General features: G+C 37.9%; 1 pseudogene across 1 annotated transcript in view; it reads right to left on the reverse strand.

Moving 5' to 3' along the window:
• The window catches only part of LOC149262279 (kinesin-like protein KIN-14C), an 88,308-nt pseudogene that overhangs the window by 20,942 nt on the left and 40,883 nt on the right, over nt 1-26,483 (reverse strand). The window contains exons 14-18 of the transcript XR_016258933.1: nt 16,967-17,073; nt 16,602-16,780; nt 16,056-16,220; nt 15,651-15,904; nt 15,311-15,474 (exon numbers count right to left, since the gene is read on the reverse strand). The product of XR_016258933.1 is annotated as a kinesin-like protein KIN-14C (transcript). The remainder of the gene's footprint in view (nt 1-15,310; nt 15,475-15,650; nt 15,905-16,055; nt 16,221-16,601; nt 16,781-16,966; nt 17,074-26,483) is intronic.

A 26,483-nucleotide genomic window follows, 5' to 3' on the forward strand; every position in this document is an offset into this window, starting at 1 on the left:
ATACCACACAAACTGATTAGGCTCTAAATATAAAGATTCAATGTGTACCTTTTGTGTGTGTTACACATCGTGTAGATCAAAGAATTGCTCCATCTGTAGTATTCATGTTACCAGATCCTTGCCATCAAACTTCCTCATATCTATTTTTGGAATATGTTTAATCTTCAACCTGAAGTTAGTGTCTCTAAAATCATGATTCACATTCCTTTTGTTCTCATCATGAGTTTCATGGACTACCTTGTCACCAATAGGAAGCCTTTCTTGTAGCAACTTTGTCAAACCTTCCTTCAAACTTTTAATGTCTACTTTTAAACTGTCCATGTCCCCTTTTTATTTTTGCATCTAAACCATCCATCTTAACATTCAAATTTGGTTTCTCTTTATGAGGGCAAAAATTGTTGCACTTGGCCCCGTAATTTTGATATATCATGCAGCATTTCTTCTTCTTCATGCGTCTTAGTAGAGCTTTCTAGGGGCTTAATGGGTGTAGAATATTTTTGTTTGGGAAGCATTTTGGAATCAATTAATAATATAGATACTTCACTATAACCTTTGAATCATTTCAAATTGATTTTTCAAACAAAAGTTGTGCAAATTTAAAAATACACACCTTTTAAGAGCTTGATTTTGAGCTTATTGATAGGGTTGAATTGAAACTGTTGTATCTCTGTGATTTTAGCCTCCCAAGGTCTGAAATTATGTCTTGTGGTAGCCCTTAATGTCTTCTTTGTAACCCCACCAGTTAGGCTGAGATTGGATTCTTCAAGGTGAGGTTATGTCAAATCTCCCATGATGGCTTGATTATGGACTAGTTCAAAAGAGCAAACTTGTATGAGATGCCATGTGTCACTGTTTTAACCTTCAGTCCTAAAAATTGTACCCAAGCAACTAAAGTTCGTGCATTTTTAGTCATTTTTTACGAAATTCAAATCATATGCTCAAAGAGAAAGTTATGACAATTTTACCCAGAACACCAATTTGAGACTGAATTATGGAGTATGCAGAAATCCTAGATTCCTTGGACCATATCTCTAAAAATATAGCGAACCAAGGTCTGAAATTGTGACCAAATGTTCATCAAGATTTCGCCTTTGCGTGGTATCAATTTCATAGTCTGAAGCTTCACAGAATAAAAGTTATCGCAAAAATGCCACAATGACTTGTTTGAAGCAGTAAAACCCTAGAACCAAGAGCTTTGATACCAAATGTTATGTATCCAAATCAAAAATAGCATAAAAACATAAAAGAAGATAGATCAACGACTAGATAATAAGCCTCTTCAAGGGGGCAACCTCCCCTTACATCACATAAATGAACAATTCTCAGATGATTCAAATGACAAGACCTCCTTGGTATATATAGGAGTCTAAAGGGTCAAAATATAATTAGGGCCTACATAACAATAATAATGTAAGGGCTCAACAATAACAATAGTGGGTTTCTATGGGGAAAAACAATAACAATATGGGGGTTACACTAGTATTATAAGAACCTAACAATATTCTCCTTATTTTAATGTGAGGGGTTACAAGTTTCCCTCCACTTAACCCAATTTTGGATTCTTTCACAAGTTTTGCCCCAATTACCCCAATGTTGCCCCAAAAGCAATGGATAATGGATTGTCGCCTTTAGGGGCAAACGGTGATTTAATGAAGAGTTAGCCTAAGCAAGACAAATGGTAGTTGTAGTATATGAAATAAGATGGCAATGGAAATGGGATAAATACAAGATAGAAAAATGAAGGACAAAATCAAGGAATTAAAAGAGATGGAAGGAGATCGGTGCCAATCAGTGATGGGATAATCAAGTCATTAGGGATTGGATAATTGAAAGAACTAATGTGTCCCAAACAACTACTTTGAAATAGGTCATATGGCAGAAAAGGCTTGTTTACTATCTTCCAAAAATTGGTAGATGAAGAAATTATTCGATACATTTATCTTTAAGGTGTTTGTACTTAAAGTAGAAAGTCCCTAATATGATACATTTGAATCTTAAGAATTTGCTAGAAATGTGTTGTAGAAATCTAGTCTTGAAGGGCTAAGATTGCCACTCATCAATCAAATTACAAGGGAAATTTTTAATGGTTAAGATGTGCTTCCAAATCTGCAACTTAGTTGATAGAAATAATAACAAGTGCATAAATAAAACAACAAATAAAGCAAAGGGGATAACCTCCAAAAATTGCCATACTCCTAGATTAAAACTTCATTACTAATGCTTTATAAAAGAATGACAACAAGAAGAATCTACAACAACATGAACAAAAAACCAAAAAGCATAAATAAACCATATATCAATGTGGATAATAGCTAACCTTCTCCTAATATTCAAGAGTGGTAGTACAAACAATTTCCATCAAGCTTCAAATCTTAAGCTTGATACTTCATCACTTCTCAAACTCCTAGATCTCCAATTGTCAATTACCCAAATGAAATGGAGAAGAGTTCCCTTCTATATAGAGGGAAACACCAATAAAATAATGGAATAATTAAGCAGCATCCTCTAAAAATAGCACAAGAAGGTAGGGTGCCTCCTCTAAATGAGTGGTTGACAATGTCAAGCAATCTATCAAATGGTAAGATAATGCCTCAAATAGTGCACCCCTCAAAATGCATACATGCAAATACAATAAATATTCTTAACATGGGAGAATGCTTCATAGCACCATCCCAAAATAGCAAGTGATCCTTGTTTCCGCTCAAATTGTATGTTGGAGATAGTGAAAGCTCTAACCCACATCATACTATCCAAGTGGAACCTCAATAAGTCACCATTGTCACCTCAGCAACTTAGTCGCTTTCATCCAACTCTCCTCCAACTTCGAGGAGGGCTCCCATATTAGGATCACTAACACTTATATAAATGAAGAAAGAGGTGATGGAAGGACTTGAAGACTAGTGCTTGTATACATCAAAGACGATAAATTCAAGGTGACCGAGTGGCAAAATGAGATCCTCTTAGATCGATATCATCAGCTAAATTCAAGGGAGTGGGTTTGGTCTAAGACAAATATCACCCCCACTATTGCTTAACCTCCCTAATAACTTTTAGATCTGCTTAGGAGTGGCCTTTCTTTTGAGTGGCATCTCCAACCTTCAATCTATGTGTGATGAATACAAGATCCTACACAATTCAAAGGTCCCCTCTAGATACATTCCAGTTGCTTAGATCGACCCACCTGTAAGCAAAGAAACTCAAAGGTGTTCCCCTAGTTGGCTCCTTCCATGTAAAATATTAGCTCATTGATGGTACAAACTATTAGCCTTAGCACAATATAACTTATTACCAAGAATAGTTAGAAGAGTATGCATCGAGACATATATTAAGATAAAGAGAAACACTTAAACCACATTAGAAAAAACTCAACAAAATATACTCTCAAAAAATGTCTTCATTAATCTTCAAAGAGAGAGGAAGGCTCTCCTGATCCAACCATGATTTCAAAATGAGGAAAGCACCTCTATTTATAGGAGGAGGCTTTAACTCCTTTAGACTAAGTCTTTTTCTAGCTTTCAAATAATAATAAAAGGAAAAGTGGACAAAGCCACATACACAATAATAATTTGAAGACCCACTCAAAATAAATTGATCCCCATCACAAAACAGTTTAATCGTTTCTTAGTTAAGCAAAGATTCAATATTGCTTTGTGTGGGGTCCACATTTGATTTGGTCTACACTTGACAGTTTGCTGGAGGGGAACCTGAATAACACAATATATGTATTTTTAAGCCATATCTAGATTCTAGTCCCACAACCCTAACCCCAACCAAACTATGGCCTGATCCCTGCCTCTATTCACGCTCTGACTGTGAGGAACAATCGTGTGATGGAGATTTTTTCGGTGTCCTGTCTCCAAACCAGCAACCCTAGCCACTCCAGAAGGGCTGAAACACAGAGCCTAGAGGATCAGAAGTTATCTTCTAAAGCCACAGCCTCACAACCCGAGCTTCTGGCTTGCTCTGTTTTTGCCCTGAGATCTGCCATCGTCAAGGTTCTCACGACAATGACGCAGCCTCCAATTCACATAAGAATAAACTGCCATTGAAAATGGTTGAACGGAATGGCAAAATGTCGATTGGCACCAAGATCATCGAGCCAATGTGTGTTGCGAAAAGCCGCCATTAATCAATACAGCTCCAAACTTCAAATATTGACCACAACACATCTCAAAGCATATATTCTTTCAGATCCGTCATCTCCATGGGTCGTTGGGCTGTCCAATGGCTTCACAATGTCCAAATCAAGTGTCTTGGATAAAGTGCAAGTTGTTGCTGAAAATGTATGCCTGGTCACACAACACAACTGATTTTTGCTACGGACATAAAAGGAGATTACGCCCGAATAAAACCCACACTTGATTGATCGTTGGAAAAACAATCTGTTTTTACAACAGTAAACCCCAACAACAGACTCCAAATATTCTTGGGCCATTTTCAAACCCTCCTTTGTTGGTTTATCAATGGCCAGTAGCCACTAAAGCACGGGACAACCCCACTCAACTGATGGATCATATACTGCACTAGCATGAGCTCATGGTCTAAAAGCACCAGGATTTGCGATTGCTTATCACACACTTCTCCTAATCGACAAACATCACTGGAATTTAAGCTTGAAGACAATCAATAAAGTTTAGTGTACTTTGGAGGCAGAAGAGATGCAATTTTATCAATAAACTGAAGAAAACGTCTATATAACAAAGAAGTGAGACAGAATCCTTGCTCGGGAAGTACAATTCCATTTCCATAGCCTTCCTGTGCAACAGTTGAACTCCTTCCTCTAATTTCTTTGAAACATTGTGCTAGATAGTGCCTTGGCCCTTAACAAACCGGTGGAATATCTGGCAAAAGAAAAAAAAAAACTCTCTTTCTATGCCCAACAACAACATCACAACCAGATAGCCTTCTATTTGTGTTCTGTTTCTCATGTTCTCCAAACTACATTTCCACTTCTCTGTCCCTTTTTCTTAGAGAATATTCAATATGGGAGGTCAAATTATTTGAAACAGTAGTTTCAGAGCAAGAAATATTTGGAATAGCAACCCATTTATCAAAATCACAAGCATTACACTTATAGTGCCAGTAATGTCATTCGACCAACACCCCTGTATATTGAGCCCTAGAGACTTCAACAGTATATGTAAAGCTGGAAAATGTGTCTTTCTTGTCTGGCGTACAGTTGTTTGATCAGTATTGTTTATCCATATGACACGCAGAAATTTGTTTTAATATATAAGTAGAGCAGAATTTTCAAAAGATCTTCAGTTAATAGAATAATCCTCCAAAACAAACTCTACTTCCATGCTTTTCCCAGTGTTACTTTGTGTAGTTGTAAAAGACTGCTGACTGTATGATAGCTTAGCATTTCTATAAGTACCCCTACAAAAACAATGGGTAACAGCTGGCTCCAACTGTGGGAAACGTGCTCCACAGGGGAGGCTGTGAGAACCCCATATTCTCATTGTACATGAGCATCAATCAAAAACAAACAAAACGTTGAAACTAATGTCCAAGTGGACTTGTTCATCTGCTACTCTACTCTAACTTACTTAATGTGGCAGCTTTTCAATGAAATCAAAGATCCAATGTAACCACCTCAAGAATGTATCAGTCCATGCAATTCTCCCTCTATGCTTGATCACCATATAGAACAGACATACACTAAAAATCAGTTGCTCATATGCCTGAATCTATGTCACCAGCATGCTGAAAATGTACCTAAACACCTGCACAACCATGTCTTCCAATATACCAACAAATAATGATTGGCTACTACAAGATATGTCGATATACTGATGTAGTGGGCTGATATAACTGCTGCCTAGATTTGGAAGTTGCACCAAATCGGTGCAATTATTAATCTGCTCTGCATCAATTGTTTGCTGGGCAGTTGTCTCTTCATCTTCTAGATGGCTGAAAATGCTGGTTTTTTCTTTGTCTAAGTGGTTGTCATCTATAAAGTCAAATCTGAATTCATCACTTTCAACCAACTCCTTCACAAGATCTTCAATGGTTGGGCTTACCAAAAGGCTGAAAATATCAACCTTGCTATCCAGATTTGGAAATTCTTCAATTTTTTCTTTACTATGATAAGGTCAGAGGATTGAAAGCTCTTGTATAGGGATGGACATCTTTTCTTCAGAATGGGCTCCTTCTAAACTTGGAAAAGCATTTCCCTCATCAAAATCAAAATCAGAAGATGCATCAAAACATACTTTAGCATTTTCAAGACTCGATTCCAATTTTTGGCAGGACGATCATAGTTGTCTTGTTCTTCTTGGTTGTTTTCCTTTTAGTGTAATATTGCTAAAGCGGTGTGGAAATCTCGCTCCACATAAATGATAGATGAAGACGGATCCCTCTTTGTGTGTTCTTCAAGGGCAATCCTTTCAAGGTGACCGACTTAAAATTGTCTCTAGGTTGACTTGTTGATTGTGTAGACCGACTTGTTCATTGCATTATGACAAAGTCTTGGAGGGTCTTTTGACTCTAACATTGACTCAAATAGTTTTTCTTTTTTCTTTACAATATGCAACATGCCCAAGAAGGGTCTTTCATACATGACAATGACTTTCTTGACTTGTAGACACAATGATAAGCCCTAGAAACTCACAATGGGAGCTTGACCTAAAATTGAATTTTCCTTGAGCATGAAACCCATGCCTAAAGAACAACAATAATAAATTTAATTTTCTCTTTACATTACATCAGTGAAACAAGAATCTGCGATCAATCACAAGTACTCGCAATTCCAAATCGGCTTAGTGGTGAAAAGATCTGATCAAAGTCTCACGAGTCAAACTGGCGTTGACTAAATTTGACTCGCGAGTTGACAATTTAGGTGATTTACAGTCGGCTCAGCGATCACTCAAAAAAGTTAGGGTGCAATTTTTTTAAACCTTCTTGTCATCAGCTTAATGTCGAGGAAGGCATGCCACATAACCAGTGAACTCAATAAAACACAAAACCTGCTCAATCACTCAGTGCCCCAACTGTCGACGATTGTTTTACCGTTTACGCACTCAATCACTTAGTGCCTCGACAACAGGAAGAAAGACTAGAGCTGGAGCTTGGCTTGTTACTGATTCACCATACCTGTTACAATTGTCATGACCTGCCTACAAAGTGAATATTCAATAAATTATTGTTGTGGCACTTGTTAGTATGTTACTCGTTTATGTTTATTCATTATTGTCCCCCTAGTAAGTGAAGAGCAGTGTTTTAAGATTCGATCGGCTCAGAACCGATTCGATTGAGTTGGTCCGAGTCGACTCGGCCAGTGAATCGATTCTGCCGGCCAAGGTATTACCGAGCCGGTCGAGTTGTATAACAACTCGGCCGGCTCGGTTATACAACTCGGCCGGCTCGGTAATAACCCGATCGGCTCGGTAATAACCCGATCGGCTCGACCGGGTTGGATGACAACGACCTATGAATTAAAAAAACAATGATTTTTTTTTTATTTTTTTGCTTTTGGGGGACTCCAAGGTTTTCATGATGATACTTCAATGGTTTTTTGTCCCTAAATAAGTTTATCTCGCTTGATCTTGAGAGGTTTGTTTAGGTGGTATCACATATGGAGTAGAGATTCCTTAAGGGATAGCTTCATTCTTCTTCAAAACCTTCCAATAAGTTCTTTGCCCCTTTCTTAAAGCAAACCTAACTTTGTGGCCCCAACCTTGGCCCTCCAAAATGAGCATCGAGCCTTGAGTTGATTCCACGTGATGCTACACCCCTTGATGAGCCTCCAAATGCTAAAACACTAAACTTAAAAGCTTGGACGTTGGACTATTTGATGATATGCCCAAATGAACTCAAGATGCCCCCTCGCAGGCCTTGACCCTATTTTGGTGGATGGTGCCTTCTTCCAAACCACAAATGAGGATGGTTATCATTAAGATGACTTAGGAGGGCTAGCACATCCCTCTTTGATGCCAATGCTTACCCTTAGGGGTGCCATGTCACTCACATGCTTGAAAAGGGTGACATAGGGTCTCTCTTAGATGACATCATGGTGGAGGATGCACCTTTTGAAGATGTACACATGCACTTTGGGACTTTCTTGGAGTGAGGAACACTCTTGGACCCTTGTATTAGTTCCTTGATGACTTACAATCATAACGCCATTTCTAGCCTCCTTGGTTATGTGTTTTTGTTTTGATCTCTATATCATCGTCATGTATGTATTGGTTGATGGTGACAAACCCGTTATGGGTTACATTTATGAGGCGATGGATCTCGAAAAGGAGGCCATCAAAAAAAAGAAGATATGGGAATGAGGAGGAAAAGTATTTGGCTCTTTGGGATATTATTGATGCACGTTGGGATAGGCAATTGCATTCCCCCATACATGTTGTTGGGTACTTCTTGAAACACAATATTTTTATGATAAGAGAAAATTTAACGAGGATGGGGAGGTTGGCAGAGGACTTATGACATGCATTGAAAGTCGTCTCATTGCCCAACTACAGGATTATAGGACATCAGCTAAATTATTTGCCTATACCAGTGCTATATGAGAAAGGGCTAAGATGTTGTCAAGTACCCTTTGAGGCTTGAAGGCTTCATGAATCAATTAAATTTGTTACTTTACTTTGTATGTTAAATGTTTTATTAAATGTTGTTTTCTTTTTAAGTTTTTACTATTTAGTATTTAGTACTTACTACTCACAAACACTTGCCACTTGCTAGATCTTTGGTGGGAAACCTGTGGTAGTGATATGCCAGATTTGAAGAGATTCGCCATTCGAATCTTAAACCAATCATGCAGTGCATCAGGTTGTGAGCGCAATTGGAGCATGTTTGAGAAAATACATTCTAAGAAACGCAATTGATTGACACAAAAGCACTTAAATGACCTTGCATTTGTCCATTACAATCTACGACTTCACAACAAGCAACTACAAGGTGAGAGCCTGAATTTGAAGGTTTCTTAATTTGATTTGCACTTTAAAGTTTAAACTTTAAAGTTCAAACTTTAATTCACATTTCAATGTCTCATGATAATGACAGGTTAGGATCATTCACCAATCAACTTTGAAGAGATAGATCTGCAAACTACAAATTCATCAGATTGGGTCCAATTAGATGAGGCTCCTCTTTTAAGCCTACATGACTTGGAGAAATTAGAGAGTAAAGAAAGTGAAGGAGTGGGAGGAATCGCTTCTATTCTCACTCTTAGAGTCTTAGACTCTCGATTACTAATTTTTTACTGATTAGTATGCAATATTTTGTAAACTTTTAGAAACAAATGCTTCTGGTTCTATGTAGTCACTGGTTAGGAGTCAAGACTCAGTACTTTGGATCATGTTTGGACTCATAACATATACGAGACACTAATTCATTCATTATATTTTGGACATCTATTGATATTATGCATATTTTGGACATGGCTTTATTGAATATCAATGAAAAATGTTTCTTTTAATTCAATATATGTGTATATCTTTATTTATTGAATTCACCGATTTTTTCCCAATCCAATTAAAACTCTTCGCTCTTTGCCTTGTCAATTTATTGTCGATTCTGAGTCTAGTAACATTGCATTAAATACATAAAATCATGATTACATATGTCGTTATGAAGACCAAACCTAGTTACATATTTCAAGTTTCAACACTCCCTCTTAACTAGGGAGGTATTCATAATCCATACAAGGTACTTGGACATTCTCAATTTGAAGAACATCTGTTTAGCATCATATCAACAGCATTGTCACATAGCAAGGCCTTGACTAATAGCTCTATCTCTCCACAAGATCAGAGAACAATGCTGGTGAGACCAATGATGTATAGACACCATCATCATTGCCTCTCATGGTACATACCCCACCCAGGTGTTCACAAAGTATGTCCGTCAAGGACTATTCTTATCTTGGATTCCGAGTATCGGATGCCAAATACTTACCCAATCGTCCATTCTTTCTTCCCAAAGTGAAGACAAGAATGATGTGTCTATCTCTCCTGCTCAACTAGAGAGGATATACCCATTCTTATAAAGGAATGTACCCATTCCTATAAAAGGAATGTACCCAAGCTCCCTCTTATTCAGGGACTTGTCGAATCTCCCTCTTAACAAGGGACTTGGCTCCAACAACTTTCTGCACTGGGCGGAGATCATGGGACTATCCTCTGCTTGTGGGGCTCCTTATTTTGATTTCATGAAGTTCATCTTCAACATTATGGAGCCTTCATCTTTCGTAGCGCATTGGCCATCCATCACTTTCCTTCACGAGCCACATCGGTCATGTCATCCTTTTCTTTGTAGGAAAGTGATCCTCTAGTGCACATCTGGTTTTTTCCTCATATAACTACCTCTTTCAAGTCATGTTTCCTACATGATCTTTCATCCAACCACGAGTGCTAGTTATAGATGACATCTACAACTCTCTTTTCAGTAGGCCCTATATCAACCCATCTAGATGTTTGTTCAAAAAATTAAAAAACGAACATTAAACCACAATTACCTTTTGTGATGGCCTTTCATCATCTTGCTTGCCTGCAACATCAACATCCTACACATTTATAAACACATCTCCAAGACATCAAATGTCAAGGGTCTCTTTTCTTTGCAGACCTCATCATGGTCTTTCTTCTCTATGGAGATGTCATGATCAATTCTCCTAGTCATCATTTGTTGATTGCTTTTTCGTATGTGATCATAGTTGCATCTTTCATGATCTCTTCTTTCTTCCTTCACATATTGCTTCCCAAGAACTTTCATCCATAGTTCCTTCATCCTGATTGCCAACCACCTTATATTCTATACTATGTTGCACGAAACTTCTAGGAACCCGACGTTTTGGGATGTACCCGTACCCGAAACTCCGAAACTCAGCCGAAACTTGACCGAAACTCGACCATTATGTAATCATCTATGAGAGTTAATATAGACTTGGTTTTCCTTCTAAATTGTCATCTATGGGTCTTATTACCTTTTTTCTTGCAAGATAATGTGTTATTCACTTATTTATAAATTTATTTTTATATATATAAACATATATTGCGTTTCAGCTAACATTTCGGCCGACGTTTCCATTTTTGGGAGTTGACGTTTCTAAACGTACCCGTTTCGGAAACTCTGAAACGTTTCGGCATTTCATGCAACTTAGATTCTATATAAGGACATATTATGTTGATTTCATCTTGTCAATATGTGAACCATGCTTTCATGCATCTTTTCAAAGGAAGAGATCCTTGATCATATGCTCTCAAGGTAGAGTATTTGCCCATGCTATCTGTAACTATATGATGACATCTTTTAAACTATCAAATATATTCATACATACCTCTTTTCTCCTTTCCTTGATTGAAAGTACTTCAATCAACTTGAACTACTGCACTGCTTTGTCACCATACCATCATCTTTCCAAACAATGTATCCCACACAAGGTGTCATGATCAGCAAGACACTTGCTTCTTCCAAGCAGAGGCGAACCTTCTAATGAAGATTCCAACAACGGATCCAGATTATCCTCATCCCGTAGTAACTCCTCGCTCGTGATGATGATGTATGATGAATTCCTTCTATCATGCTAGATGGCTATCTTTCAACCATATGCACTACACATGCTTTCGATGAAGTTACCATGAGCTACTTCAATTATGTGATGGTTGCTTCATCCATGTAGACTTTTTCTTTAGCTCTCCTTTTCAAGCTACTATAATGAGCTCACGCTTCAATTGTATGCTTCTACCATGATGCCATCTCCTAATATGGTGCATCCTATCATACTTACAATGCTTCCTACCATGACAGCTATTCTTTACAATACTAAAAAGAACTTCCACCTTCTTTGGTTTCTTCTTTTCAGGTTCTTCCACTTCTTTGGTGATATGGGCTTCTACTCTTCTTCTTTTGTTGTTGTCCTTCTTGAGTTTATGACAATCTCTTTTGTTGTGCCCATATTCATGACAACCATAACATTGGATCTTCGACATATCCTTCTTGTTCTTTTTCTGAGGACCAAACTTTCCCAAATTTCCTTTCTTCCTAAGCTATGGCAGCAAATGCTTGGACTTGCTCATTTGATCCAACATCAATTTTTTCCTTTAGCCTAGTTTCTTCAATTTTGCACAATGACCAAAGTTCGTTGAATGGGTTGGCTTCCTTCTTTCTAAAGATGCTAGATGTGAAGTTGCCCCATTCCTCTGGAAGTGCATTGAGCACTATGGTGGTCATTTCTTTGTCGGACATTATTTCTCCCAACTCTTGTAGTTGGTCTTTTATTTCTGATACCTTCATAAAGTATGAGGCTATTCCATCTTCCTTTGAGATCTTCATTTTGTATAGTTCGTTCCTAAAACATATCACTACTCGAGCAGTACTTACGAAGAACAATTCTACTAACTTGTCATATATATATCTTTTAATGTCTCCGACTTTGATACATAAGGTATGAGGGGATCCTTGATGGATTCTATGAGAACCCTTTGAGCCCTTACTTCCCCTTTCATATACTTTGCTATAGCTTGAGCTTCTTCCTTTGGAAGTTTAGCAATTGAACCCTTAAGATGTTCAACGACTTCATTTTCTATGAAGATCAAATTTGTCCTCTTCTTCCATGCAAGAAAGTTTGATGACCCAACCAACTTGTTGCTTTCCTTGCAAAATGAAGCCATTTTAGCAGATTTAGACATAAATATAAAGGTACTTGCTTGTCAAGTGAAGATGCTTCTTTATGACAATATCTTCAACTCGATCCCTTCTTGATGATGATGTTGATAATGGAAGATGTCTTATTGATGAAGACGTCTTTCTTCAAAATGATCCTTGAATCAACGAGGGGAAGATCACTTTAATTGCGTTATGATGATAGCAAAGCATCTTCATGCTTCCCTTGGATATAGAAACTTCAAAATGCTTCAATGTGTAGTCCTTCTAGGTAGGATCCTTGAGAACTTTTGATGATGTGTGAGCTTCCCAAAAATGCTTCAAGTGAGAAACCCTTCTTTTGATAAGCTAGGGTTTTGAGGTCTTCTTTGCTTGTACTTGGTCCTTGTGAATGTCTTCTTGATGGTACAATGTCAATGTCTCGATCTTTCTTGATACTCCTTTTAATAGTCCTTCTAATTCTTCGGCCTTTGAGTATCCTTCTTTTAGTTGTCTTTCCTTGTCTTATCACCTTAGCTCTGATACCATGTTGAGAAATCTAGGGGCAGCTAGATTAAGTGATTTCTCTTACTTTGATAATTGCTTGTGATGTATTTTTACTTAACTTAATTAGCTTCTTGTTTCACTTGATTATTATTAGTATTCTCTTCATCAAACAACTACCAAATCATAAAGAACAATAAGACAAAGGACACAAGATATAGGTGATCAGCCAAGGCCAAAACCTCTCCAACTGAGAGGAAAACCCACAAGAATTCTTCTCTTCTTATAGACCTTCAATTGACGAATTCCAAGACCTATGACCCTTGACCAAGACCCTCCAATACCAAGTCAAACCTTGCTTCTAGCAACTTCTGCAATTTCGACATTCCCATCAAATTCTTTTGGAACTTCGACCTGTCCAGCGAATTCTTCTGCAAAAACCCTAATGGTATATTCTTGCTCCTTTCTTCTTCGCTTGGGTAGATTCTCTCTCCTAGAGAATTCGGCTTGCGAAAATGCTCTTCTTGGTGAGCTAATTTGACTTCTGCAACTTAGCTTTTACTTAAGCAAGAGGAGCCCTAATTCCTTTGCACGTGTGGAGAGAAATAGCCCAAAACAAATCTAGAAATCTCGTCCTTCTTTTCTTCCTTCGTCCTCCTCTACTTCGCACCTTTTCTCTTCCTTGTGATCGAACTTTAGTGAGTGAAGTGTGTCTCCAAAGTGAGGTTGAAGTCTTCTTTAGATAGGCTTCTTGTCCATGTTTTTAGGCTGACTTGAAACTATCTCTAGGCCAACTTGTTGCTTGTGTAGGCAGACTTGTTCATTGCATTATGACAAGGTCTTGGAGGGTCTTTTGACTCTAACATTGACTCAAATCATTTTTCTTTACAACCTATAACATGCCCAAGAAGGGTTTTTCATACATGACAATGACTTTCTTGACTTGTAGACACAATGATAAGCCCTAGAAGCTCACAATGGGAGCTTGACCTAAAAATGATTTTTCCTTGAGCATGAAACCCATGCCTCAAGAACAACAATAATAAATATGTTTTTCTCTTTACATTAAATACATAAAATCATGATTACATATGTCATTATGAAGACCAAATCTAGTTACATATTTCAACACTCTCCAATGTGTATGTAGATCATTGAACAACAAAGGATTATTGATAAACCATGCACTCTCACAACACATGACGCACCATTGACATAGACATCAAGATATGGCATAGCAAACCAAGAGTGAGTTGTCTTCAATTGGTATGTCCATCATCGAACAACAAAAGGTCATTGATATACCATGCAACCCACATCACATGAAGCACCTTGAATGATAACAAGATTGGGATGCTTTTGTGCTTTTCAAGATTAGATCGTCCCCTGTACTTTTCTCATTTTTTCCCAAAATATCCCATTTGCAGGTTTTGTTCCATCTTCAAGAATTACACCCAGGTTAGAGGTAAAGTTTCTCCTAGAAATGTCATTCTTGTGTACTACATAAATAATCCCCCATGACAAGCATGTGACAAATACCAATAATAGCATGTGTACATGCAGCAATTGCCAGTAATAACCCATACCAGGCAGTGATTTGCCACAAATACTATTTGCCAATCTCAACAAATATTGTCCTTGCTGAGCCAAATTATCTCTCTATGTTCCTCTTACCACCAAAAATTCATGGTCTTAGGTACAGTTCCATGCTTTCCAGTCCATTAGCAATATACAAGGATGCAAGTAAAGGGGGCACTAAAAAGTGGTTTCATTTGGTTTATCACATGTGGAACAAAGCCAACTGTTTTCATAGATTTCAATATCACTTAGCAACACAGGTTTCTGCTAAGCTCCTGCTTCTTAGGTAGTATATTTTGCTGACTGTAAGGGGGTTCAACTGAAGATGCTTTCAGTTCTTGCTTGGGTGGGAAGAGGAAGTGCTATGTTGATAGGCCCCCCTCTGATGTTCATTATGTATTTTGATGCAATATTACATGACATTAGAAAATATGAACATCGCATGCATATACTGCTCAAGATGTGACTACATAGTCTGACAGAATATAGAGTATTTGTATGCATAGCTAAATCTTTATTAACTGGAACTATTAGAAGACCCTTGAGTAGTTCCAAATCAATAGTAAGCCTATATGTAAGCTTACAAGATCTGTAAAATGATTAACATTATATAGGGGGTCTTAAAAAGAAAGAACACCTGATCCTTCAGATCCTTAAGTTCCTTACTCTCCTTGTTGCTTCGTGCAGCACCCAGCTCAACACCAGACACCCGTTCTGCAAATTTTAATGTGCTTATTGTCTCAGAATAAGATTCGATATCTGGATTAAGTTGTACGAACATAAGTGTTTTTGCATGCCCACCTGCACAGGAAATAATCAATCCAATCAGTCTTCTAACATAGTAATATTGAGTACATCTCACAACCTCCGTACTCGAGCATTTGACACTTCTATAATTCAGTTAGTGTATAATTACTACAAAGGAAATATTCAAGAAATTAACTTGCAAAATTATTAAGAGAGATTTTAGCAAATACCCAAGGAATCCTGAAGAATCTGAGTAAGCTTGCTGTTACGATATGGTACATGAGCACTTTTGTTGGCTAAAGCAGATATGACATCCCCAAGAGCTGACAGAGATTTATTGATATGCTGTGCTTCTCTAAGTCTATCACCAGTAACTTCCGACCTGTCAACCCTCTCGCTCCCAGCAAGGTCAACCAAATGAAGGCACCCATGAAGAATAGCTCCAGAAGACAAGTCTATTCCTTGCACATGCACAGTCAAGACACTGCAAATACATCCACCAACAATGTAGTTACGGAAAAATTGGACAGCAATAGTTTACAAAGTATATAGAAGATGAGAAAGCAGCACATATTATATTGCTTGAACTCTTATGTGAATACTTTATCGCAAGCATATATAGTCTTCATTAGTACCTGTGAGAACGACTACTACGTTCATTGAGAGCAGTAGCACCTACTGCCCTGTTCTTTTGTCCAATTTTCATTAAATCTAAAACATCTGGTGTTGATTCAACAGGCAACATACTAGCATCAGGAACACTGAGGCCATTGGGTTGGGATATGCTTCGGATCACAAGCGTAAGTAAGTTAAAGATTACCGAATGCCAAGGAAACCGATGAAATATGTTGCAGAAAGCTTCTCATGCAGAACTTAGATAACAAATTGGATATGTTGCAGAAAATTGGATCACAAAAAATCAACACATGGGCATAATCAACATGGTAAAGTTGGAATAAAACTAAGGGAAATGCATTTCATAGAAAGCAAATTAAAGTGAAGTCAGAAGAGGATTAAGATGAGAGAAATTCAGGAGCAAGATCTGTGTTAGAAAACCACGAGTAACAAAACTAAAAGAACATCCTGCTAGAATATAAGTCAGTGTCTGTATTATACAATGTAAATCTAAGCAATATTCACATCAAAATGGACATGAGCTGATATAATGCATAAGAGGATATCTTTTATTTGAACCATCACTTGCAAGCAGATCGCGCACTTGCTCATTATATATTTCTATCATTTGAACACCAACTTCATACTGAAATAAGTCTCTTCTTTTTTGTGAAATTTGGAAAAGGTCATTTAATGCTCGGTAATTAACTCCCCAGTCGTCCTCTGATGATGAATTTGGACCAGTCTGATTACAATAAAAAATGCCAATAGTCAAAAATCATGGCTCGGAAATTTAAATCTCTCATAAATGAAAAATGCACAGGCATTTATATCATTTTGCATGCAGAACAGCAGTCTTGGACAATGTACAATTATCAGAACCTTCCAGATAACTAAAATATAATCCAAAAGAAGTAAACAGAAGTAATACCATTGTGAAAGTCTTTCCGGAACCAGTTTGACCGTATGCAAAGATGCAAACATTGTAGCCATCTAGAACACACCTTATCAGCGGACGTGTGTCTAAAAACACTTGCTCTGTAATCATATTAATGAGAAGAAACTCTGAGCATTAATAGCATACCTCTAAAATTCAAGAAATTAAATGCTATTGACAGGTCTCTCTAAGGTTAAGAAATTAAATGCTGTTGACAGATTTCTCTATGTAATTAAAAGCAAAATGAAACTGACTGAAAACAGTATTGCACAGTTCACATTCTTATAGCATTATAAGCTACTTCCACCTTACACCTTGGAGAGGAGAAGAAGTCAATGAATAAAAGATTGGGACGTGGATTGTTTCATTAGTGCCCAACTTGTTTCATTAGAGAAGGCATTCTATTCACACTATATTTATTTAATAATTTCTTAATTACAATGCAACAACACTATTTTAGGGAACTTCAATCTGCATTTAGGAGGCAATTAGTATCTCAGTCATAAGCAAATGTAAATAGGCCCTGTCTGACTCGCACCAGTCAAATCAGCTGAGTTGATAAGCCACCAGGTCAACTCAGCCATCAACTTGGACCAGAGGGGCAGTTTGGGCCAGTCTGGTACCAAACCAGCTAAAACCAGCCCGAACTGTAAGGAATCTGAGTGATTCCTCCTTCACAACTAGCTAGGGTGGAATCTTCCACCAATGAAGACCAGTAATTTTGATCAACTAGGGTGGGTAATTGCTCCACCGAAGAAGATCATGCTTAGGGTTATAAACCCTCAAGCAAGCTCCGAGACACAAAGTAAACAATCCATCAGGTATCCATCCACACCTAAAGAATGATCTTGAGCTCCCTTTTATAATATTTTTCCATCCCAATGCCATGGATAACAATACCATGGGAGCCAATACCATGTGTACTATTACGTTATTACCACACAATTGAACAGGTCCTAAGGAGGGAAAGCCTATATGACAAAGAGCTAGACTAAGTGATAACAATGGGACAATGGATCAATGTCACCTCAGCTCTTTACGGACTTTCAATGATGTGAGGAGTCCCAGTAGGATAATAATCACCTTTTGATGGATATTCTAAGGCTTATGGTGCTAGGTGATGAGGTAGGACCTCTCAAGGGAAGCTCTTCGTGATATTATGGCATGTAAAAAGGCATTTTGCTCCCTCTAAGAGACCTTGAAAGAACGCGCATAAGATCTAGGGTTTTGTAAATTATCGTGCACAATGGTACTCCCAGAACAAGGCGAGGAGGAGAAAGGGATTCTTATGATTTACTCTGAGTACTATGCTCATACAACCCTCAAAGAGGTCCCCAAGTCAAGGCAATATACGCTAGAGTTTCCCTTCTAGAGCACACATGGGGCAAGATATTTTATGGGTGAAAACCTAAGGGGAGCTTACCAAACTTTGAGGCCCTGTAGATTAGACCCTAGGCTTGATGTATGTGCTCCCAGAATCCACCAATTCTTCCTATAATGCATTTCACTCTATACCCTAGCCTAGTCATCCTATTCAAGGGACCGATATTTAGAAGAAGAGAAATATGGAGAAGATGTGAAGTTGATCACCTTAGAGTAGCTAAAATTGTCCTTAAGGAGGTCAAGAATTGATGCCCTAGGTACCAACCTCAACAATTACCCACTCAAGAATTATGGAATTTTATGGAGAAAACCAATATTTCACCACTGGGCACACTCATCACATGTCATATCATGAGTGACATATGCAATTTCCAACCAAATAGCATTCAAAAATAAACCTTCAACAATTAGGGAAAAATATAACATTAATCTACTTGCAACAATTCCATACATTAGATATACGAAAACTTCAACAGAAAGCACTTATAAGATAACAATATGATATATCCATCCACAATTCAAGAGATAGCTCCAAAGAAGATCAAAATTTCAGCTCCAAATATCGAAATGCATCCAAGATCATCCAATAGACAATCCAAGAACAAGTGTGAATTTGCCAAGAAGGCTGAAATTCCCAAGTGTCATGATGATCCAATACAAATGAAGTTAGGTTCTATTTATGAGTCCTACTAAGTCGAATTATTATCCTAAGCCCCTCAACATTATAAAAATGGGCAAGATACATCCCTTGGTCACAAGTCGACTGAATAACTTTACAAAATTATGAATTAGCCATCCAAATGCAAGCTACAATGACAACATCATATTGATGTAGGGTCGTTGGAAGGCCACATTGAGTCCTCCTTGTGCCAAAATGAGTGATAAGGCTCCATAAATATCGAACAAGGGGACGGCCCCTAGTCTCCATGTAAGTCATCATGTGGGGCCCCAATTTCTGTTTGTGGCACAAAAACTGGTCTCTTGGGTCCCCTGATGATAGAATAGCCTATAATGCTCCCATATCGATGACTTTGATAATGGTTCTTGCCCTCCCATGTCTCCAGGGGTGAGACAAAACCTCCTCTCCACCTTGGATCAGCTACCACATCACATGGCGCATGTTAGGCCAGTGGGGGCACACTAGTCCAAGTGCATCATCTCGTGAATAGTGTGGGGCAATGAGCAAACTATTGAGGATTCTGACATCCCAAATATTTGAGGGCTCTATTGCATTATACCTCTAGAAAGAAGTATCTTTCCAAACATCACTAACTCAGTGAGATACAAACTCATAATCTCTCTCCATTCCATCTGAAATGGACCTCTGACATAAGAAGTATCTTTCCAAACATCACTAACTCAGTGGGATACAAAGTCATAATCTCTCTCCATTCCATCTGAAATGGACTTCTAAAATAAGAAGTATCAACAAGTATGATAATACTATTAGAGTCCATAACCTCCCACAAAATGTGTCTTACTTCATCTTTAGTTATCAACAACTCCTAAAAAAGACCTTATGTATACTATATTTATTTAATAATTTCAACTAGAATGCTCATGTACAAAAGAAGCTTTATCTCATGACCCTAGTCAACTTGTAAAAGCAATCGAAAAGAGTTGGTTCCTTCTTCCGCATACCAACTCACCTCCTCGCTCTGCAAATGTGGATTCATGGTACTGCAAGCTTTGTCTATGTACTTCGTAAGTGTTGATTTTTCCACGACACTCAAGAATCTGATTTGAGTCTAAAATCACAATCACAAACACACTCAAATGTCACAACACTTCTACTTTGCATAGCAAAAAATACACAATAGTGAATCAACTAGTACACAAGACAATTTTTTTCAACCCAACACTTGTTATATTACAAATCTTTAATACAACAATCTCAGGGCTCGGATACCAGGGATCATGGCCCTTACAATCAGCCTTAATACAAGACAACAATGAGTCTTGGTATCAACAACTATGATGACCAATCTACCGTGAACAAAGGACACTTGACCTACTTGTTGATGTAGCGCTTCCACAACCCTTTCAGTCCACATGCCTTGAACACATCTTGCATATACTTTGCCTTCCCCTTTGTTGATCACGCAACTTTTGTTCCCTCAGAAAGCGTACATCTCTAGCTCCACAATCTACCACTATCAACGATCATTACTCCTCCAATGTCACTGAACTTTGGCCGACACAAATCTGCCCAATAGTTACTCCTTTGCTTCCTCAAAGATACCAGCTCATAGGGTCTTCACCACTACTCACTTCTCACCTCTTTATTGCTCCAAAGATGACAGGACTTAGGGCTTGGAGGTTGCCCTCTTATCTCTAATCCAACCCACTGTCAATCACAAAACTAGGGCTTGATACTTCAGCCCACTTATCATCAATCCTCCACCTTTGAGGTCAATGAACTAGAGCCCAACAAACCAGCCCACTTAACAGTGACAAGCTTTCCCTTGTCCATTGTACTAGGGCACAGCAAGAAACTCTTTAACAACCCTCCAAGCACTATATACAAGTTGTTATACCATTGTCCAAACTGGACCTACATCACTTAGCAAAACATCAAAGCGGAAAGACAAGCATAACTCTATGGGACAACTTGTTTTTTCCCTCCAATACTCGACAGTTTTGTAGCACCTGTACCGTCCATGTCAGCCCTAAAACTTGGCCTTAAAAACTCCTCATTTCTTGTGTTGTCCTCTTTGTTCGGCTTCCTATCTTCCGCATTATATTTCAAGAGACTTGGCCTTCAATTTAACATCCACCACAGATCATGAAAACTCGTGAACAAAGCTCAACCCTCCTTGATGACACAAATATGTTTTGTGGCTTATACACAAAGATTTAACTCTAAAATGCATGCCTAGACACCATACAAACTAAGCCAGCATCTGCCTAAACTTGGCCTCTTCCAAAGCACAGAAAAGATGCTCAACTTCGTCCTTCCTTCACTTGGAATTGGCTCCTTTAGGCCATGGCTACATCAAATGTCTTTCTCCAACAATGTGATGCACTTGGATGTTGTGTGTGTTCAAATGAGCCTCTCTCACTCTTATTTATATCTTCTCTTGGTGCAATGACTAGCCCTCCAAAGGGCACCATTCAAGCCAAGTCAACTTGAACATAAGGTCATTCACCCAACTTATATAAACAAAAATTACTTTCTTCATTTGATCAAAGACTCCCATGGTTGTCTTAGGTCTCCTTAGCTCCTTTAAGGGTGCTCCACTTGCAAAAATGGTCAAACCATCAAAACTCCACTAGATTTCACACCCACTACTTTGCATGAAAAACCCACTGCTTGGGTACACTGCCCACAAAAGTCCTCGTGAGTCAACTTCCCCCAAACCCTTTACCCTAGGGTGTGGGAGTACCTCCCAAACTACACAAATCTTTAATCAACATGAAGAGGTTTGCTCCACAGCTCCATAGTGGGCTTCTTTTGCTGCCTCATTAGAAACTCTAATTGTTTCCCAACACGAGTAAGCTTGGTGGTTGTCCTAGCACACCTAGCTCCAAGGAACTTAAGTTCATTGTCCTGTTGTAATACGGTGTCCTTGAGCATCTTGGTTGCCTCTTTCATTTCTAGAAGGCCTTCTTTAAGATGTTTAATCCCTTCTTGAGTATGCTCCTAGTGACTATCATTGGAATGTCTTGTAGAAGAGATCGATGAAGTGATACAACTATCCTCCTCATGGTTTGTGGCTACCATATAAGATTAAATTTCCACACAAGGCTCATCCATCTCCTCCGATTTGAACCCTACCAACTCCCCATCAAGCAAGGGTTTATCTTCCCTTCACGTTGTTTGACAACATATTGTACCAAGTTATAAGCAGTTGTATAAGAGAACTGGTTTTGTTTTCGAAAAGACAATAATAAAGATAGGATGGCTTGGAAATAATATCACTTTCATCGTGTCAATAATTGTATCCATGATGATTCTCTTGTGCTCATGAATGGATTTGCCATGGTCTTTACAGATAGCATCGATGAAATAACGAAACAGTTGTAAAATAAGATCATGATAACCATAGTCAAGCATAATAACGCATGACCTTACGTCTCTTGCCGAAAGATGGATTGTCCATTTGATTTAGCCCCTGGAAGCTTCCCACAATCAGCTCAAATATTTTTTGAATTATATCCCACTTATAAGGGATTTTAGGAGTCGTAACCCTTAAAACTTCACTCAAACAATATGCAACAACAAGCCTTACCTCTCCTTCTTTATGCCTCAATAGCCTCTCCTCACCCAAGTGAGTCACTATTAGAACCATAGCTACTAAAGTCAACTGAGAAGGTGGTTGTCCCACCATTTGTACTTGTCTTGTCCCTTCCTCCAACGAGCTAAGAAGGACATATTTGGATGGAGACAACTATCTAAGTTGATCTCTTGCTCTAAAAAGTTGTTGCAAAAATTCCATCGAGGCACTGAAACTTGATGTCAAAATTAATCTACCTTCCACTGTTTAACCTCATCAAACTATAATATACCCTTTAGACAGATAGCACACTTATCACACAATTTTTTTGGGGATTACCGCATTCATTGGAAAAAAAATATGTTGCTTATTGTAGCAAAGACATCACTCAAAATATTTGCACATTCAAAACAAGAAACCCTTTACTCAATAAATACAAAGAATACATCTATCCTCAATAGTTCTTCCCCATACCATTTTGAGGTTTTCACAAGCATGCAAACTTCTTGTATGTAGTTGGCTCGGATTTCTGCTACAAGATTTTTATTGTTATAGGAATACTATACGCTATTTGGTGGCTCGATCTTCAATGAGTGACTCAAACCACTGGCAAGATTTGACTCACACCCAACTCTTGGACGTGTTCACTATCAATCAAGCCCTCACGAATTGCTCATTAGTCTGGTAATACCCTATCTCACTCGATCTCTTGGTGTGAAATACGCACCCTTCTCATGCTATTCAAAATTAACGCCAAATCATTTCCAACTTGCCCAGTTGCTGGCATTCACGTTCTTGTACAAATTAGTTTGAGCCCTTTTTCTCTGTTTCCCTGCTTTTCAAGTCAGAGAATGGTGACACTGGACTTCGCATTTCTGCCCAACAATCTAAGAAATGTATCTCGACCTTCAAACACTAACTCGACTAAGCTTCCTAACAAATTCTTAGCAACATGTTTCCCCCTGCAACTTGCTTCACAATGTCACCCTGCGCGGTGCAACAATCCACAAATCGATTCAGCCCTAGTTCTCTAGATCGTCACGTCGCACAAACCAAACACGTCCTTAAGCCTCTCAGGATCAATGTGTGCCTTGGGTATTCAATCGAGATTTTTTATCTTTCCAACTATTCAATATTTCTAGGCATTTTGCAACCCAGTATTCTAGCTATGATTTCTATTATCATCTTTCCAACATGCAACATTGATGAGCTTCCAGGTTTTTAAGAACTCTATCAATAATCTTTACAATTTTGATTATTTGTTATGAGAATTAATCATTAGTGCCTTTGGTTTATTGTTTAGCTTACAATTGATTTATGGTAAATCTATGTGTTGTCGCATAAAATGTCTAGGCACCGCGACAACGGCTCAGATCGGGGATTGTCACCCTGATCCCCAATCTCTTCGTTTAAGTTGTCTCCCTACAGCAGGCTAAGAGGGCTAGACCCTACGGAAATGGAATGAAGAAGAACTTATTGGGAATCAACCAGTTCGGTAGACACAGTGAAGCGACCAAGTACTTGATTAAGATTTAACAAGACTTATAGGATTTGATTAAATTTAAATGATTGATACCAATGCCTTACGGAGTCAACGATCTTACTAGGGAAATTAAGACCAAGTAATTGATTAGCAACTGTTGCTTGGATGAATAACTATCTTATATGAAATGCAAATCCTAAAGTTAATGTGAGTTGCAGGAATTTAGGTTAATTTTAGTTAAATGCGAATCTAAGTTTAAACCCTTCAATCCTTTCTATATTGACCCTGATTTTGTTGTAATTGGCAGAGAGAAGACAAGGTGAAGCACACTAAGGCGTGATTAACAATACCTCTCCTGAAAATCTAACATACCCAGTGCCTCTGACACTACAAAGAGTTGTGGCTCTAACAACTCCAAGGTCACCGTTTTAAGTACTATTAAAAGCAGGCTTCTCAAGCAAAAGATGGATGGGTACCTATCTCTCTATCGACCAAGCTTATGCTTGGAAGTAAATTTTAGTTATGCAAAACTAACTTATATGCAAATGCATAGGATGATGAGATGAAGTTAGATTCGAGGATTAGAAGCGTTTATGTCCCAAAAACCCTTAATCACCAAAATGTTCACTTTACGAGACAAAGACTAAAAGATAAACCCCTTAAAATATTACAATTATACCACAAGCTTACTTCAAATCTTTTTGATACAGTTATAGCTCAAAGAGGACCAAAACTTCTTCACAATTTAATATCAATCCCAACAAAAATACTCAGCTTAGGAAACAAAAGATATGCAATTGATCACAATTCTATAACAGAGTACTTTAATAGTTACTCGAAATATTTAACATGCAATAAACATCAAATAATTCAAGAAATTAATATGACGATCAATCTCAATAGATGTCAAAAATGCTCAAAACCTTAGCATGCAAAATATTCTAGCAATTAAATTTCGAAAGATCTAAATACCATGAAGAACTATGAAATTCAAATGCTAAGCAATTCACAATCCTAGAATTAAAATGATTTTTCTTTAATGACCCAAATCTAGAAAAAAAATTGGTGCTTTCTTATAGTCAATCTTTAGATACGATTTTAAAAAATATCAAGCGTGTTTGACTATACAGAAATTAAAAAAAAAAAATTATACCACAAAACTTTCCCTTTAAATTTTAAAATCCAAAAAACACCTAACACAAATAAAAACCCAAGAAGGAATATTCCTTCGGCAAATTTTTAATGTGCTAAATTTTATGAAGCAAATTTAATGTGGCAAATGATTAATTGAGTTTCTTAATGTGACAAATGTAATGAAATCACAAGGGTTAACAAATTAAATTTTCAATGGGCCAAAGGCCACATAAAAATTTAAATTTTTAATGTGAGAGCGCAAAGTCATAAAAAAATTAAAATCAAAACTTCTAAAGGCTTCAAAAAAATCAAAACAAAAGAAATAATAAAAAAAAAGAAAACTAAAAAAATCAAATTATTTGTTTATGAAAAGCCTAACCCTAATGAAATCAAAACAAAACTAAGTAATAAGAAGTCAAATTGAATGAAATTGTTTTTGCAGTTTGACAGCAACGGAGGAGAGGAGCTCGAAGAAGCTTGCAGGTCAACTGCGAAGAAGGATGGAGCAGGGATGTAGGTCAAGCAACTACAATCTGCAGGTAGGGCCGGTTAGGAAAAGCAATGCGAGAGGAGGCTGCACAAGTAAGGAAAGGCAATGGGAGAGGGAATATGTAGGTCGAAGGAGGGATCCACGCGCGGGAGATGGAGGCGGCTAGAAATCGGAGGACTGAGCAAGGATAATACACACCAGTTGAGGGAGAGCCAATGGGTGAGGAAGAGAGGAACTCGAACAATGAGGGGAGGAAATCGAATTTGTCTGAGGAGGAAGAGCGAGCTTTGGCAGATGGCAGATGGCAGGAAAACAGAAAAACGATATCAAGGAAGAGAAGGGTTTGCAGGTTGACGAGCAGCAAGGAGAAAAACGCAAAGGAGGAGCCAAGCTAGGAAGAATATAGAAAAACACAGCAGACAAAGGAGGCTTAGCAATGGAGAAAAACACGGAGAAAAACGCAAAAAAAAAAAAAAAAATAGGAGAAAACAAGAACACAACAAAAGATGGTAGCCCCAAAAAAAAACTTTAAAAAAATTCCCATAAATTTTTTGATTAAAATGATATATTCTTTTGTTTCAGATTGATCCTCGAAACACTTATAAAATCCTCAAATCTAAATCTTGAAACCCTCAAACTGGTAATAAACAAAAAAAAAGGGAAAAATGCCCCTGCAAATGATATTGAGGCCAGATCTTGCCCTCCGAGGCCTAGATTTGGCTTCAAAAGAAAATCACTTTCAGATTTGCACCTGCCAAAAAACGAAAACAAAACACACAGAACCCAGATATACAAAAATAAATA

This window comes from Pinus tabuliformis, chromosome 6 (assembly GCF_031772625.1).
Source record: "Pinus tabuliformis cultivar Carrire ecotype Pingquan chromosome 6, CPIR1, whole genome shotgun sequence".
Taxonomy (NCBI): domain Eukaryota; kingdom Viridiplantae; phylum Streptophyta; class Pinopsida; order Pinales; family Pinaceae; genus Pinus; species Pinus tabuliformis.